Genomic DNA, 14,396 nt, shown 5'->3' with positions numbered 1-14,396 from the left:
GAATGTTAACATAAAATTAAAATGACATGTCTATATATTATTAAAATAAAACCATCCGTCCAAGGCGGAATTCGACCCTGCGATTGGTTCAAAATTGCGCCCCCGGCCGACCAACTGCCAAATTACAGATATTTTAACAGCATTTTCATGTTATCAAGTTACTGACAACGCTTCCTCACCCAATCCAAAAGCTGAATTCTTTATTTTAAAAGCTTCGCTATTTGTCTGGAACTTCCTTTGCAAAATCTGGAATATCTGGCTTTTAAATTGTTTTTATAATTTGGATATGAAAGTTTCGAATTTTGAAAGAAGCTTGACCTGTTTGCAAAATAGAGGAACCTACATACCATGTACATACAGACTTCAGGACAGAGGAGCATGGCTATTTCGACTCAACTGTTGATTATGACCAAGAATATATATACTTTATAGGGTCTGTCACGCCTTCTTCTGCCTGTTACGCACTTTTTTTGTTTTTTGAACTCAACCCTTGTTCTTTTTTAAATACGGGGTCTAAAAATGGATAGAGACTCTGGGTCCGAATACCAAAAAGTAATTGTTAAGCCGAAAGCAATGTGTAGTAATAATTAAACATCGGTATGCTGAAGATAAGCTCTTTGCTATATATAAATTTTCAGGAATTTTTTACACAACTTCGACAACATATTTGGCGAAAGTTTTAGTGTGGAAACCGTGATATTTATTTGTTTTTTTTTTCAATGAGTTGTTATTTTGAAATTTAAACTGTTGTGGCTATTTGAATTATGCAAAGGTTTTTCTAATTGCATTTCCCTCTTCTATAAAAATCGTCAATCAATTTACCAACATAGAGTGTTCTCTTTTAGGTGCGAATAAACAAAATGAAGGGAAAACAGCTAACTGAATAAGAAATCAACTGATTAAATGCTCAATAACAAGCAGAAGACCGCAAATTGGTAAAGCTCAAAGGTAGATTACGGCAGAAGGGAAGAGGGAGAGGAGAAAAAAGGGGGGCAGGAACGTCTGCAATAAATATTGATTTTTTATGAATTACAAAAGACGTTGGTCGAGCGAATTATTTGCTGCTTGGTATGCAGTGCAGTGTCCATGTGTGTGTGTATACGATAGTGGGAAAGGGGTGGGGGTGGAAGGAGGTATGCTCATGTCCATGCCACTCACTTATTTATGCAACAGCAGCAATGGCGTCGGTAAACTTCTTCAATAAAATGCCAAAAAGGAAACATCATAAAAATAAATAAACAGAGAAACCGCACACACATCCAGAGAGGCAGATACAGAGATAGGGAAACACACAGAGAGAGAGCGAGAGAGAGAGACAGAAAGTTAAACATAACGTCTGTGTATAACTTTGCACACCATTTTCTTTTTTTTTTATTTTATGAAGCAACAGCTCCCCTACTGTTCCTCCTCTTTGTCTTCATTTTCCTGCTACTCCCATGCCTTTAACGCCTCCCACACAAATGCCACTTCCGACAACAACAAAAAACAACAACAACAACAACAGACAGCAAGAGGAACAAGCACAAATAATAATAAAAGCAACAGCATAAAGTATTTCGAATTGAATTACTTCGTGTTATCCTGTCAACCATACGAAAACACTCAAGAGCATTCAACATTCAGCATGCCACACGCTTCCTTCCGTCTCATGCCCAATTCCAACCCCAACCCCAACCCCAACCCCATCCTTATCTCTATCTCCATTTGATAGCTACCCCAGAACAGGGCATCGTTTAAGGAGTTGCCATCGATTTGCAAAAGTATATTACCACCCCCACAGGCGGCAAGTAGACCATGGGGACCACATGAACTTCTCCCGTTGCTGTGTGTGGATCAAATAATTGTCCTCGTGCCGACTTGGTCTGTGAGGTGAGGTGCGGAGGTGGTCGTGACTGTGAGGGGTGGCAGGAGCAGGCTGAATAAGTAAACATAAAACCACTGAATTTACGCTTATTGCACCCGCAAACATTTTGTTTAACACAACAACCCGACGCGTCGCAGAGTTCAACTGCCTCTCTCTATCTCTCTCTTTCGTACTCACTCTCTCCCTCTCTCTCTGTCGCTGTCTCTCTTACGCTCTATCTCTCTCTCTCTCTCTCTCACTTGTACGCTTGCCATTTCCGGCCTCAATTTCAAAAGAAGCTCAAATTTCCACACAATTTTCCGGCTTCGCTCTTTTGCACTCTCGACTCTCGTTGCTGTCAGCTACGAGTCGACACCTCACCCATAACCAAACCCACTGCTACTGCCACATGCCACTTGCCACATGCCACATGCCCCAACCCACAACTGACAGTCGTTTCCTCGTTGCCACTTGTTCAGTCACTCACTCACCGCAGCTCCGACTTCGACTTCAACTCCCCGACTCCGAATCCGACTCCTCCAGTTGTGCTTTTCACTTTTGCGCCCACATCTTTGCCAGTTGCCAGTTGCCACCTTTGCCACAAAAATATTTCAAACACTTGCCACAACGCCGGCTGTCGAGGCGAGGCAAAAGGACAGGGGCGTCACAAGTTGGGCGCAGGGCTGTCGGACGTGGGACGTGGGTCGAAGGGAGTAACTTGGCCCTCTGGCCACACAGCCGTTTCCGTTTTGCGTAGAATAACAGTTACATTATCCTTTTTATTGCCACACTTTCGTCGCACACCAGTTCCAGACACATACACACACACACACACACACACACACGCAGGCAGACAAAGAGAAAGACACATACATACACAGTTACCCAGACACAGACATATTTAGCTTATGGCAAACTGCGACCTCTCCGACCCCGTTTCGTTTCTTCGACTTTATTGTGGCCCAGCTTGGCTAACGAGTGACGGGAGGGAAGGAGAGGACGTCAGGACAACGACGACGTAGTCCGTACCAGGATGGTAAACTGGTTAGGCAACAGGACAGGGGCCGAGGGGAAGGGCGGTAACAAAGTCGTACACCGGAAATGTGGCAAAAAATGTGCATTTATTTTGTGAAGTTTTTACTGTTTGTGTTAACTCGAGTCGCAGTAAATTGTGGTAAACACGAAGCCAAGTGTTTTGGGTATTTATGAAGTTATGCCCCACAGTGCCGCACAGTGGGGCGCATTTGCATAATTGCCGCAACATGATTGCATGTTGAACACTGTTATCGTTGTCGTTGTTCTTCGTGTTTGTCACAAAGGTTCGAAAGGATAAGTTGAAAGTTGGTCAGCGATGACACAAAACCCCTCAGTTTGCATGTTAAATAACAATTTACGATTATAAAATATATTTATCATTTTCTTTAAATTATTGACGCTGTTTCTAGCTCACATATGATTATTTGCTTAATTTCACTTTATTAAATAATTCCAAACCATGAACAGAATTCGTGTGTATTCATCAGATAATAAGGATATTTCATTACATAAACGTTATATATATTCTAATTTATGTGTACATCTGCTATGTTCTTTTATATAAACCTTTTTGATAGCCAGTATAATTTACCGTGGAACCCATATTATAATACGATCTGATCAAATCGGGATGTTTTTGTAATGTAATTTGCAGATAATCAGGATATTTCTTCGTATAAACGGATTTGATATAATAATCTCTTCTTATTTATTTTGTGCGTCAATTCACTCGCTATTCACTGTGATCACATAACGTAATCAGCTGAATTAGCACACACACATAGATGTAGACATATGTTGGTAGTTGTAACTGTCAACACATACTACATAACCTCAACTTACTTCCGAGGGTGCACATAAAATGCTGATGTTTCATGAAAAAAGATATAAATTCTGCCAATCGATGAAGATAAAATACATTTTGTAATACGCTCGTATATGGATTATACCCCACATACAGCAGAGGGAGAAGGATTTGGTATTCCGGTTTGGGTTTGGGTCGAGGTCAACCATTGAGAGGGGGTGGGGGCGTTGTTGGGGGCCTTTTGGAAGTCAGTGAAGTGTGCAGTCAACGTCAACTGGGACAAGAATGAGTTGGTGTAAGTGAAATTTCAAGTGGCAGCGCTGTTGCCAAAGTAAAACTTCAACATTGACTCTTAGTGTGCGTGTGTGAGTGTGTATAGCTGGGTGGGTGCGTGGGTGACGTTTAGCCCATAAACCCTTGATGTATGGAACATAAACACCACACTTGCAAGTGCCACTCAACTGGGTTGAAACCTGGTGGTGTTGGTGGTATTGGTGGTGTTAGTGGTGTTGCTGACTTCAGTCGGTGGTTGGCTGCTAACTGAAATCCAATGTGTGCGTTCCTCGAGTCTCGACAACCGGCAACCGCAATGTCAATAAATATGTTACGCTTGAGTCGTGTTTTTTTTTCTATTCTTTTGGATGAGTTCGTTTAGTTGGTTGTTTGGGTGGGTCGTCTTTCGACTTGGCAATTTGGCCAAAATATATTTGTTTGGTATTCGTGTTTGCCTTTCCCATTTTTGCTCTCAAGATTCGTATTCGTACATGCTCGAAATTCCTTTGTCAAATTAGAAGCACAGCAAATTTTGCATTTGATATCATGTGATTCTAAACGCAGATGCCTGATTCTATTGCCTATTGATTTAGCATTCGATTTTCCTGTTTTCCATTTGTTTTTATTGTTTTGTGTAATTTTGTGTGTGTTTTACCCTTTAGCCATCAGATTGGGATTAATGGGGATATCTCAAGTATACCCTTTTGATTCGCAGAAGTCGGATGAATGTTTACACTTGCTGATATGTTTGAGAATCAAACAGTATATAGTACTTATAACTATAGGATATCTGCTAGTCTAGTAGTCTTGAATAGCACTCACATCTGTAACTTGCTTTATAGTTTGTTTTTAAAAATAATACATTTATTTGATGATGCATTTCCAATGAGTTAGTTAACGTATAGTAAATATAGTATTTGTGTTTACTCTGAATTAAGCTATGCAATTTTGAATTTTGAAATATGCAAACTGTTTTTGTATTACTTTTGTTTGTTTTTGGCATTGTAAATGCTTAAATCGTCGTTTTCAGTTGTCATTATTTATTTTTCTTTAAATAGCACCTGAAACTAATAAATTAATTAATTACCTGCTACAGAAAAGACTTTCTTATGCTTGTAGTCTAAGTATAGGACACCCTGTATCTACCTCTAGTAGCAGGCCACGCATTTATATGAAAACTATTGCCTACTATTTAGGGCAATTGTCTGACTTAGTTATGTTTATAATTAGTTTTAATTAAAGTGTAAAATAATATAACTAAGGCATTAATACTTAGTTACTCACACACACTTGCACACAACATGTAAGAATCAGCCTCAAGTAACAGACTATTGCAATTTTCTTAACCACCCTGTTTTTTTATATACACTGTACTTTGTATTTGTTTACTTATTTTTTATTGTATATGCCAACGCAGACGAATTTAAATATTTGCTGGTTTTCTTTGGCAACTCTCTTTCTGTCTCTCACTCAACACTCGCAAAGAGAAATGCAAACACACTCACAATCATTACACTCGCACTCATTGGCGTCGCCCGTGTGCTTTAGTTTACATTGTTGTTGCTGTTATTTTTTGCTACTGTTGCTCACTGCTTGCTGCTCACTGCACTCTCACTCTCACTTACTCTCTCGAAACCTGAGCTTCTGTCTCGCGTCAGTTGTGCAGTTCTGCCGTCTTCTGGTTTGTTGTTTGTGTGTGTTAGGTTGTGTTAGCGCTAAAGTGATTTACTGTTATAAATATTTGCTCGTGAGCTTTTTAAGTACTTTTCTTTTCATACAGCCCGCTTGGTTGCCTTGAGTTTTTGCCACGTTTGCTTTTGCATTCCTTCTGCAGCGTGGTTCATTTCTGTTCCGTTGTGTTTGCTTTTTAGTTGCCCGCCCCTTCCTATTGCCAGCTTGCTTGTTTCTTTTTCTCTTTCTTGTTGTTGCATACTTTTCAGCGTACATTTTATTGAATCATGTTGCCCAACGTCAACTTGGTTCCTTCTTCATCATCTTCTTCAGTTTTTTCTTCTTTTGTACCTTCATTTACTGTTTTCACTCTTCCATTGTGCGAACTTGTTTTGTACTCGGATTCTGATTCTGCTACTGCTGAGTTTGTTTCGTTGCTGTTGCCTGTTTCCGTTACGGGGTATATTTTTGTGATATTATTGCCGTTACCACCGCTGCCACGTCACGCTCCCAGGGGGAATCATTTTGCATTAACTGAGCAAATAACCAACTTTGTTATATTTTCGTTTATTTCATTTCATTTCATTCCGTTTGCATTTGCTTTTTGCCAAAGGGGCATTTTCTAAAGCAGCCCAAGTTTTGTATTGTTGTTGTTGTTGCTATTTGTGTTGTGTCGGTTCTATTGCTGTTTTGCGGGTCTCGTTTCTGCTTTCAAATCTGGTTTCCTCGTTATATTCTTTCTTTCTTTGCTTTCGGGTGGTTTATTCACTTTTCTGCCCTCTTCTGCTGTTTGCTTGTGTTCTCAAGTATGCCTGTGTGTGTGTGTGTGTGTGTGTGCATGTGAAATTGAATGCTCAATTGAGCACTTAATTAGCAAAAAACAGTTTTTAATGACGACACGAATGCTTTTATATTTTGAATGCACTCCTGTGAGTAGCCGAGTCTCTACACTGTGCAAAGGGTTGTCACAGTTACCCTTAGAAAACTTTACAAATATCTACGCAAAATTGAAGACTAAAAATTGACCCCTTTTGCGAAATGATCGCTACAAAGTAAAGATTTTTTAGGAGACGTTTTTTTTTTGCATCACAAAGTAATTTTCTTAAAAAATTAAAAAATATATTGAGTCTTTGATGAATCAACTAAAATGATCCAATGGGTGGTTTCACCAGATCTTATCTACAACAGAAAATCGATTAAAATTGTTTGCTTGTTCTGCTGAACAGCAGACCGATGTTAATAATAGGATTTCTTAAGTTCTTATAAAATAAAATATCATTAATATGGATGACAAGTTTGAATTTATTAATATTGTTCCAAAATGTATCGATACATTTTTAGTAACTCACTTATCGAATTAATTTGAAGTTAATCGATTGAAAGTTTCATTCAACAGTTATCTATTTTTTTATTCATGTAGGATTTGTCTCAGTGTAATTTCTTGTATAACCGGTGGTTGCTTGTTAATTCTTATTTGTACATCAGTCGAGTTGGCCTTCCTCACAAAGGTTGCCACGTCACGCACTCTTAAGCACGCGCCAGGCATCCCTTACTTTTTCTGACCCTCTCCCTTTCTCCATAACCCTCTCTCTGTCTATCGCACACACACACACTCACACACACGCGCACACTAATAAAACATTTTTTGGCATAACAGCCGTAATTGTCGATGTGATTAATGTGTTTTTAAGTGCGTCATTTTGAGCATATTATGAGTTTATAGGGGTTAATTTCCACCCGAGCACTTTGCATGTCCCCTCTGGCATTTTAATTGAATTGTTGCGAATGGTCTGCTGGTTGTTTGTTGCTCTTGTAGTTGTTGTTGCTTACGTTGTTGATGTTATTGTTGCTGGTATTTATTACAGTGCCTTTTCGCACGGCATCACGATTTTTTAATTAACATACTTCGACTTGGAGTGAAAACGAGCGTCAAATTCTTCAGATTGTATATTATTAACAAGCGATTAATGGATAAAAATACTATAAGTTTAAATGAAACAGGGCGTAATCTTATCGAACAGTAACGTTAAACTTTCTGATAAATTGAGTAAAGCAATGGATGCGTTCACCAGAACTCATCGACAACAGAAAATCGATGAAATTTGCTAGATTGTTCTGCTGAACGCCTGTGTACAATCATGATGTCAAAATTTTGTGATTGTGATGAGTTAAAATTCATCACCAAAATAGTACGCTGGAATTCTCTGATTGTGATGCTTTGTTATCGATAAAACAAATTGTTAGCAAAATAACACAAGATTTGAAATTAAAAGAAACAAAATGCATAATGAAACCACTTAATTGGTCTCTGGAGAATATAGCAGCCTATTTGTAGGGAAAATGGCTTCGAAAAATGCTTTAAATCTTTTCATATATAATATTAAATGGGCGTGCAATAATGGCGTTATTATTTCTTATTACGTCATATCATCTATTATTTCAAATCTGGCCTCTTGTTCTTTTGGGGTTTTATTTCATTAAGCATAATGTGTTGTTATTTCTAAAATATATTTACAGCTGTGACATTAAATGAAATGACAACTTTGATTTTTTCTACAAATTCCATCTAAACGTTCACCAGAAGTCCACAATTTTTTTGATAGGTGATAGATGATTGTTGATTGATGTGTTCTGGTGAACTGACCCAATGTTGAGATTGAATATCATATAACCTTCTTAAATGTAAGCTATTATTGTGAATGGTATTTTGTAGGGTATCTTCCTGTCAAGTTTTTAATAAAGAAATACAATAATTTTACAAATCTATATATATACTAGGTGGCGCAGAGGATGGTGTATAGACTTATGCGCAAGAGGTCCGCGTTTCGAATCCCGGACCGGGCAAGGTTTTATTTTAATTCTTTAATTTAATTTTATTAACATTTTTTTTTTAATTTTACGATATTTTACAATTTGGTCAAAATCGGGTAACTATATCTTATAGCTGAAATAGGAACAATCGCGTTCAGATTCACCTTTAGTAAGGAAAACTTTTTTGTTTTTTAAGTTATCTCAACCAAACTCACAGATTGTGTTTTTTTTTACCCGATGTTACACCCTGATCAAATTGTCAAAATCGGATGACTATATCATATAGCTGTCATGGATCAATCATGCTCAAATTAACCTTAAGTATGAAGAACTTTTTTGTTTCTTAAGACATATCATCCAAACTCACAGATTGTGTATTAGGCACTGCCTCTTACACCCTGACACTGATAAAAAAATGTCTTAAAATCAAAATTTTGGTCTCAGAACTAGGTCTAAAAAATGCGTCGAGAACATAAAATTCTTAAATTAAGAGAAAACATCTTGATTTTAAGAACAAGAACAGAAATAAGACCAAGTTCTTATTTTAAGAATTATAAAAATAAAAACAATAAAAATTAGTTTTGGTAATTTTATAAATGTTATTTTATTTGTTACGAGTGGGATTCGAACCGCCGCCTACTGCTTCACAACATAAGCGGCTTCTCTAACCAGAGCGCCACGGGGCTACCATTTGTTTGATACGAAATAGTAACTCTTTATACTTTTCTAACAATCTAAGAATTGTATTCTTATATTAAGATTTTAAGATTTTTTAGATTATTAATCTTAATTTTAGTAATTTGGTCTTAAAATAATCTTAAACAGAACAAAATATTTAAGATGAATGTTTTTGATTTTAGAAGTTGGTCTTTTTTTCAGTGTATCATATAGCTGCCATTATAACAATTGTATGCAAATTAACTATAATTATTTTCTTACACACAAACACGTTTATGAGATCGGATTTTAGAATCAACTAATTTGTTTTGTGCCCGGGTTACAGAATATTTTAAAGATAACTAACTCGCTTCGTTCGCCGACCCCCGGCTCGCTTCGCTCGCGGTGCTACAGTCGAGCATACTCGACTGTCAGAGACCCCGTACTTACTATTAAAAAAGCAAAACTGCTAAAAATTAAAAAATATTTAGTTCTTTCGACGCGATCGGTCCTATTACAGTTATATGATATAGTATTCCGATTTTAACCAACTTCGGTCAGGATATATAAAACCAAGTTATATGCAAATTCTATCAGTTTGGTTGAGATATCTCTTAAAACAAAAAAGTTTTCCATAATAAGACTTGATTTTCGCCTGATCGGTCCTATGACAGCTATATGATATAGTATTCCGATTTTAACCAACTTCGGTCAGGATATATAAAACCAATTTATATGCATACTCTTTTAGTTTGGTTGAGATATCTCTTAAAACCAAAAAGTTGTTTATGCTAAAACTTGATTTTCGATCGATTGTTCCCATGGGCGCTATATGATATAGTGGTCCGATCCAAAAAAAAACAAACAAACTTAGTCTGCCTGAAATATAGAGGAATCTATATATACTAAGTTTGGTGTCACTAGCTTTTAAATTGTTCTTAAATTTTGTATATAAAATGTTCTTTGTCGATTTGTGGGCGATAAAGGGGGCGTGGCCGGATTTTGAAACAAACTTGATCTGCTTGCGATATAGAGGAACCTACATACCCAGTTTGGTGTCTCTAGGTCTTATAGTCTCTGAGATCTATTTGTTCATACAGACAGACGGACATTGCTATATCGACTCGGCTTTTGATGCTGATCAAGAATATATATACTTTATGAGGTCTGACACGCCTTCTTCTGCCTGTTACGCACATATTCTTTAAAAGAATACTTAATAGATCCCTGTACTTTTTTTAAGTACAGGGTCTAAAATTTGAATGTTCGAATTATCAGCAGGGGGTGGAGCTCCCTAGTACATTAAAAATGTATTTTCAATGGGTACGATTATAGTGCGTTGTTTTGCAGGAAACAGGTTAAAGAAATTCACTTTAGTAAATTCCTAAACAGTTCCGTATAAGTATGAGTGGCACAGAGAATCTAGACGTCGTGCAAGTAGGAGAGACTTTTTAAGGGAAAACAGAGTAAAATTTTGAAAATATTATGCATCAAAAATAGCTACAATGTACATATTGTGCATAATTCTAAATAGCCTAGGGTATCGGCATGTTGGGTATTTTCCTATTGCATACTTAGAACAATCCATTGACAAGTGACGGAAATTCAAACCCAGTCTGTAAAATTCGGATCAATCAGTTAACGCACGAATGCGCAGTCCTTCCGCGCTGCAGGAGCAACTCGACGTGTCCTTTATCCTGGCCATGACCGTAGGCAGAGGAAGAAGTGAGAGAGAGAGAGAGGGAGAGGGAAAGAGAGTGGTCTCAGGTGAATTGGAACGATATAAGAACATACATACTACATCCATGCGTTGTTTGGCTTTGGGATATTTTTGGATTTTGGTTTTGCAAATGGATTTATAACCCTCTGTGTGATTTTGTAGGCCCTTTAGCCGTTGTTCAAATAACCCAACTCAACATGCAATACACTTCCATCTCTGTCTCACTCTCTGTCTCTGTGTCCCTCTCTCTGGGGAATTGCCATTCCCTTGTTCATATGCGTGTGCTCAATAAAGCGAACAGGAACTTGCATGGGTAGATGAATGCTGGATGTTTGGATGTGGGATCTGGATGCTATCTGTGGCTTCGGGGGCACTTTGGGCTTGGACCATGCCCACTCTAATGGTATTTGGGGAACCGAACCGAACCGAACCAAACGCAATGCAACGGATGTATGTAAAACCAATAATAAGATGATGAAACGAGCCAAGATGTGAAGGTAGTTGAGTTGAGTAAAGGTGAGGAGCAGGAGCAGGAGAAGGAGCAGGACTCCAGTTGCCATGTGAGATGTGAGTTCATGCCGAAACGGTTAACAAGTGGTGCGTGTATCAATTCAATTGAATTTGCAAATGTTGTTGTTGCCCAACGATGCGTAAAGTCGAACTTGGCAGCAGGCATTTTGGTCATATACATATATATATATATATATATGTGTATATGTCTACACACACTATGTTGTTTGAGATACACCCAAAAACCCACTTGATGTTTGTCTTCAGATTGGGCAAGAATCTTTCACAGGATGCTTATGGGATGGGATGGAATGAGCTGGAATGGGATGGAAGGGATTGTTACGTGCGAGTGCGAGATTATACGGTTAAGAAAGCGTATCATCACTGCAAACTATGTCGATTTCAGAATGTTACTTGACTACGTGAATACCCTATAACAGTGTTGTCATGTAATGTATTCTACAGCCTACTTTTGGACAACACTGCTCAATAATATTGTTTTTTTTTTTTTTCATGCCCGTTACTTAAAAATTAAGTAAAAGGGTATATTGTGTTCGTTGGAATGTATGTAACAGGGAGAAGGAGGCTTCTCCGACCCCATAAAGTATATATATTCTTGATCATAAAGTATATATATTATTTGTCTTTATTTTTTTTTATAATATTATTTTGGAAACGGATGAAACTCTATCATCGAATTTCTTTATTTGGCTAACTCAACTTACTGAATACTCCAGAATAACTTAGTATTATACCTTTACCTTATACCTCTTTTCTTTCAGAAAGTCACTTAATTTCTTAATTTGAGTTTTATTTTCGGACTCAAAGGGAACTTTTAAGTTTTTCGTAGGGCTAATAACAGTCAATCAAAGCTGCAGATTGCAAAGAAAACTTGTTTAATCGTCTATTGTTGTCGGGCTTTAAGAACTTTTTGCCAGAGTTTAGAGAGATTCAGACAGGAGGGTATAGAAAAATCAGATACTACATGAAATGGAAGCCACCTGCCATGTTTTCGTCTGTCATGGGACGAGGGGGAATTCCAGGGTTTGGGATGGGGATTGGGGATGGTGAGAATGGGGACATCATCCATGGCCTCTGCGTCACTTTGACGACCTCGTCGCTTATCCTGCTGCACCTGAGCTATTTCTGCACTTTTCACATTTGCACCGCCTCCACCTTCCACTTTCCCCCGCCATGCATGCTGGCATTTCCACGCTTTTCCAACGGCTTTTCTTCTTTTTTTTTTGGCTCTGATGGCGCGTAGTTTTGCCATAAAAGTTTTCGCAGCCAGCCAGTCAGGATTTTTATTAGTTTTTCCACGTTGTGCATTTTCCACGCGCTTTTCACATGCCACACAGTGCCGCAGCCGAAGCTCCGGTTTATTGTTATGGCAACCTCGTAAAAATTTATCATACTCGTAGTTGAAAACGCCAACGACAACAACAACAACAACAGCAACAACAAAATAACAACTACAAGAGGACGACACAAAACAAAGTTATCGCACTTTTATGACAATTTGACGACAACTTTCATTGCAATTTTTAAGGTGGTGAAGTCATTTCCTATTTCGCCAGTTCTTCATACTCATACATCAACCTTCTCCCTATATTCCGTTGGGAGTTGAAATTTACTAAATACTGAGCAGGATCAATCAATGAATATACAATATTAAATAGTTCATTTATGTTTAAGATACACAAAATTAAAAACACTGACTCCAGAAAATCTGCAAAATAATCTTCAATACATTTCTGTTTGTTCACTTATTTCATATATTTATCCATATTTAAGAGGAGCAATCAGCAGGAAATTCAATTAGTAATCGCTGCTTTAACGATAAGCGATCAGTAATCACTACCTGTGAATGACATGATACCTTTTTATAATAATGTGGCAACTCTATGCTGTCTCTGGCTGAATCTCCACATTCACAACGCTTAATAAAAATGCATTTGTCTCATTTACTCCTTACTCCCAGAGAAAATCGAATGAAATGAAATATTTGTAAGCTAAAAGAAAGTTTTGTTATAGAGCTTAAATAAATTTAGATTTCTTTTTCATGATATTTGGGAATATAAGCTAAAACAAATTTTACTTGCTTTCTTCATGATATTTGAGATTATACGCTAAATCACATTGTAACCATTTCGAGACTAATTGAAACTTGAATCTTGTATTTGATAAATATTCGTTTTGCTGAAAAGCAATGTTTCTCTTAATCAGCTTAACAATTTGTGGACCGATAACTATTCTTTTTAAAGCAAATTATCCTTGTTATGATATTCGAACAAGTTAAAGTCAAATTTTTGTTGAGTATCAATGAAATCAAAGAAATCTTTGAACATTTTTGCACAAAAACTATAAATTTCGATATGATTTTACGGCTTTTAATTGAGACTCATAAAATCGGGTGGCAAGTTGACCAAGTCGGTTGTTGTTGTTGTTGTTGTTGTAGGCATGAAACGACAACAGTAAACAGTAAGAAGATGAAGAGGAAGAGGAAGACAGGGAGAACAAATGTTGGCCAAAAAATGTATGTATCTGCGATAAATTCCTTGTTGGCCACATACTCTATTAGTTGAAAATAACCCATGTTGGGGCATCTGAAAAATGAGCACTGAGCCGTAGGATGAACCACATTGGAGCAGCCACTCAGTGTGTGTGTGTGTGTGTGTGTGTGTGTGTGTGTGTGTGTGTGTGTGTGTGTGTGTGTGTGTGTGTGTGTGTATGGTGAGTTTCTAGTTGTGTGTGTGTATGTGTGTGTCGACGCTTTCCATACGAAAATATTCTCACATTTGAACTTCGAACAGGAAACACTAAAATGCAATAGCAGCAGCAACAACAACGATAACAACAATGGCAACCACCATCAACACCATCCACCTGCCACCCCCTCATTCCTCATCTTCCATCTCGCATCCGTGCATCCTTTCTAGAACGCAATGCTGCTGGCATTCACAAGCCACGCAGAAACTCTCCCAGTCCTGCAACAACAACGTGCTGCATGGGGCATACTCCATGGAGGCGCCACAACGAGATGTTGCATGGAGACGGGTATGGGTTCTAGT

At 37.8% G+C, this 14,396-nt stretch overlaps 1 protein-coding gene and 1 long non-coding RNA gene across 5 annotated transcripts in view; one reads left to right on the top strand and one right to left on the bottom strand.

The window, feature by feature from the left end:
- LOC117785021 overlaps nt 1-14,396 on the top strand; it is a 90,560-nt gene that overhangs the window by 46,507 nt on the left and 29,657 nt on the right. The window lies entirely within an intron of this gene.
- On the bottom strand, nt 8,846-9,292 carry LOC117785024. Its single transcript, XR_004617472.1, has 3 exons — nt 9,119-9,292; nt 8,937-8,938; nt 8,846-8,884 (listed from the first exon to the last, which is right to left on the bottom strand). It is a non-coding gene; the product is annotated as an uncharacterized LOC117785024 (long non-coding RNA).

Source organism: Drosophila innubila, assembly GCF_004354385.1.
Source record: "Drosophila innubila isolate TH190305 chromosome 2R unlocalized genomic scaffold, UK_Dinn_1.0 1_C_2R, whole genome shotgun sequence".
NCBI lineage: Eukaryota > Metazoa > Arthropoda > Insecta > Diptera > Drosophilidae > Drosophila > Drosophila innubila.
Note: the sequence above shows the minus strand (reverse complement) of the source record. Positions and strands in the feature narration are given on the sequence as shown.